This window comes from Merops nubicus, unplaced genomic scaffold (genome assembly GCF_000691845.1).
Source record: "Merops nubicus isolate BGI_N331 unplaced genomic scaffold, ASM69184v1 scaffold14812, whole genome shotgun sequence".
NCBI lineage: Eukaryota > Metazoa > Chordata > Aves > Coraciiformes > Meropidae > Merops > Merops nubicus.
Window position 1 is genome coordinate 55,040 of NW_008592976.1, and position 4,465 is coordinate 59,504.

The following is a 4,465-nucleotide window of genomic DNA, read 5'->3' on the forward strand; positions in this document are numbered from 1 at the left end:
CTGGAACACCCCACCCCAGACTGTCCTGGGGTCACTGCCCTGCTGGGAGGTCCCTCTCTGCCATCCAGCCAAGCCTGTGTTGCTGAAACAAAGCAGCAGCTTTGATCCCGGGGGTACAGAGAGCTCCCAGGCATTGTTGGCTCTATGTGGAGTGTTCTGCAGAAGATGTGCACCTAATGCTGTGCCCTTGTTCCCATTCCTGTGCCTCTGCAAGAGGAACCCAAAGCACATGCGTTCGTTAGGGACTTGCAATGGTTTGGGATTGCTAAGGGATGCCAGGCTGTCCTGCCACCCTTCCAGGTAGGACATCCCATCTGTGGGCTACCACCACCTCTAATGTTCCTCTTGCCTGTGACAACATCTCCTTGTTTCAGGGAATTCACCAGCCCACGCAACCCCCGGCACTGCTCTGTGGTTAGTCTAAAGCCACTTGCAGGCTGCAAAGCAGCTTAAACGGATGCTGGGCCAGATGTTTGGCTCATCTTCCCCTGCTTGGGTCTGCAGTTCATCACTCCCACGCCACACATCCCTGCCTGCTCTGTCTCTGCAACCCATCACGGGCCTCATGATACCCCCCTGAAGGTAGCTGCTATTTCTCGCTGTGTCTCTTGATTTCTACAGACACCTCTGTTTTTTTCCCTGGTTCTCTCTTCTCACTATGGCTTAAAGTAAATACTAATAAATCTAATGTGGATTTATTTCACATAACCTCCTCTCATGTGTGCCCTCAGCATAGCACGGAGACTCCCAGTTTTCTGTTTTAAAAGTTATAACACCATAAAATGTCTCCTGTACCAAAAATTCCAAACTGATTAATATTGATTCATTAACCACTGGAAGAACACCAGTGGTTTATTTTCTTTTCCCTAGTGCAGTTTGCTTAGGTCAGAGCAGCCCCTGATCTGTGCTTACCCCTAAGAGTCCTGGAAACCCATCTACGTCTACCAGGCACTTCTTAAACCATGGGTGGCTGGCATCTAGACAAAGCTTTCCATGCTGAATATGTCCTCATCCTGCAACCTTCCTGGTGGTGTCCATCCACAGGTCACTGCAGAAGTAGAGGGCATGACCCCGGGGTGAAAGTAACACGTGTTGGGGGCAGCTGCCTTCTAACATCATCATGTGGCTGTCGTCTACAAGCTTGGAAGGGGTGCCACCAAAACCATACTCCTCTAGCGTGGGGCAAGCCTGGCTGTAATTGAGCCTTGGAATCTGCTGCAGCATCCAATTTTTGTGCCAGAAGTGTCAGAGAAACAAGAAAAGCTGTGGCAGGATGTTGTATGTTTTTACTGTGATTCAGCAAGCCGCACGAAAAAAAAAATCCTGCACGATTTGAAATGGACCAGGCCAGAACGCAGAACCCAGCTCGTTTGTTTTTCAAAAGCTTTGTCATTTCCTGGACAGCATCATTAAAGAGTGACCAAAGTGTTCAAAACATACTCCGAGTGTGGTAGATTTTGCAATGCTCCCCTGGAGCTCTTTCTAAGCATGGGCGTGCTCTGCAAGCAGAGTGCTCTGAGCAAGGACAAACCCTTCTAGGTCTGGTGTTGTGTGCTCAGATCTACTTCTGAAGAGCTGCTTTTGTCCACGTTGCACTACGTCCCCAGCATGTGCCTGTTTGGTTCGTGCTACCCCAGGTGCTCACGATGGCTCAATTCAAAAGGGATTTGCCTCCCTGAAGGTTGGGGAACCCAGGTCAGTTGTCCCCCTCCAAGCCCTGGAGGCATCTCAGCTCCTGTGTTTTGATAGCCTCAGACCTAAAGGTCTTCTCCTTCTGCCCTTCTAGGCCTTGCCTGGACTAGAAATGAGCAAGTCAAGTCTTGATCAAGACATAGTCTAGCACATCTTTCCTGCAGTTTTGACTTGCCTTAAGTCTAAGGAGGATCTTTGACTGGTGGAGACCTGCTGGTGACACAGCTGGGTGGCTCACACATGCACACACACGAGGAACAGCTCCTCAAAACCGACCCCTCTCCAACATCCCTGGGGTGTTAGAGCCTGGCCAAGGGGTCAGGGCTCCTCAGCAGGCTAGGCACTGCTGCTCTGGGCTGCGGATCACTTCTCCTCCCTCCTGGGGTTCTGGGCACTGTGGGGACCCACACGTCTCACCCACATGCCCCCCTGGACATGACTCCTGCAGTCCCACCAGGACTCAAGAACACTTGATCTGAAGAGCTGCATTTCATGACCATGCTCATATCTCAAATAAGCCGTGGTATGTGATTTTTGTACATTATTTTTGTATCTTTTCAGTGCCTGGTGATGGGGCTGAGCTCTCGCTGAAGGTTTTCTCTTGATGGCAGCCCAAGTGTGGGTCTCTTTCTCCTTTCCCAGATTTTCTTGCAAGAATAAAACATTGTTGACATTTTAAAGTCCCTGTTGAGGCTGGTGGGAAGCGGTCAGCACATTCTAGCTGACTAGAGGCAGCAAACAGGCAGGCAGAGACAGCAGAATAGTTTAAGCCTCTGTGATAAAAGTGTCTTTGGCAAACATTTACAAAGCAGCTCTCCCTTAGTCAAGTGTTTGGTTTTTTTTTTTTTCTGGATCTTGTATCTTTATGCCATAAAAGAAATTAAAATACTGGTCCCTTTATGGCAATACATATGGATTTATTAACGATTTAAACTTTAAGCTCCTTGAGGCAGAGCCTGTTTCCTGTTCAGGGAGTTTAGGACCAGGAAAAGCCAATAAATCCCTTTGTTTGACCTCCTATGGTGATTTTGGTCCTACAGCTTCTCTGATGGCTAAATGGCACCCTCAGCGAGGTATTCAGAGGAGAGGACACCACAAGATGGAGCATCTGCCCTTCCCCAGCTGGTTGTGCCTGGCTTTAGCCACCCAAACCCACGTCCCCTTTCTAGCAGGGTGACAGCTCAGCCCAGTCCTCCCAGGGTTGTCCCTCTCCAGGGCTCCTGCTACTCCATGACCTGGGAACAAGACCTGCTCCAGATGTTAACAACATGGAGCTCATCATCAGTGGTGCTGCCACTGGGTACTGCCTCCAGCCCTTCACGCTCCTCGGGCCACCCCGGGTCCAGCCCAGACACAGGTAGGAGGAGCATCCAGCTGGGATGGACACAGCCCAGCGAGGTGGGTGTTTGCCTGGTGGCACCTCACAAGTCAGGAGCTTGCACCATCTCAACTGGTACAATGGAGAGATCTAGAAGTGAATCTGGGGGGGATTCCTCCTGCAGCAGGTTTACACCGTGCTGGAGACCCTCCAGTTTCATCCATCTGGTGTGAATCACTCCTGAACAGACTCTCTTACTTTGTTCCAGGCTCTCCCACCTGCATTTTTGGTTGGGGTGGGCCCTCACTCAGGCCTCTGAGACACCTTCCTCTAGTCCTGACAGCCCCAACTACAGATGCAAGTCAGTTTTCCCTGGATTATCCAATGACATCGACCCCAAGCCTCCTGGCAGCCTGGATATCCATGAGACCTCTTGTCCCCCCAGTGCTCCACAGGCTCGCCCAGGGGCAGGCAGCTCCATGATGTCCTTCTCCCTCTCACTGCAGGTCCCAGTCTGCCTTTCTGAAGGTGACCCATGGTAACCATCAGGATCCATCAGGTTCTCATCTGTTTTGTGTATCTATCTGGCCCAGGACCCTGCTTTCTGTTGTGGGCTCCTGCTCTGACCATACCACCGGAGGGACCAGGGCTGTGAAGCTCCTTGGCTCCTTGCCGATGAGCACACCTTAGACCTGGCCAGGAGGAGAGCAGAGGGGCTGGAAGCAGGTCAGCAATCAGGCAAAGCTTTTGCTCCTGGGGCAGCACAAGGCTCCTGTGCTGTTTAATTCCCCACAGGGCCCAGGACCTGTGAGCACTGCCAGGCTCTGCCCAAGCAGATTTCTCTCCAGACATGGAAAAGAGCCTAGGAGGGGGTAACTCCTAACACTCCACAGGTGGCTCCAGGGCCAGTGTCCCTGCCTGTCTGCCCTGGGTACGGGGTGCAGGCTGCCATCCTGGCCACAGCGAGCACCAGCCATGGTGGTGTGATGGCTCTGACAACTGCAGGCAGGTGGCACCAGGAAGGTCACCCCAGAGACGCAGTGCCAGGCTGCAGGTCTGCAGTGACCCGTTATTCCAGCCCTGGGAAAGATTTAAGTGGCCTCTCTGGAAGAAGAGAAAGCTCACAATGAGCTGCTGCTGTGTCCGACACTGCAGAGGCCCCAGGAAAAGATGATGGGATGGGGTGGGATGGGATGGAGTGGGATGGGATGGGCTCTGCCCAGCCACAGGAACAAAGCAAGAGGCTTTGATTGTGCCTGGGTTAAGCACCCTGGAGCTAAAAAAAAAGCGTCTGAACCCTCACACCATGCATGTCTCATCAGCTTTCTCTGCTTTGGTCCCTGCAGAGACCCAAGTACATTCTTCAGGATTTAATCATCCTGATGAGGGGGGAGCAGGTTCCCAGGGCAGTGAGGGAGCCTGGTGGAGGGAGAGGAGAGGAGAGGAGAGGAGACG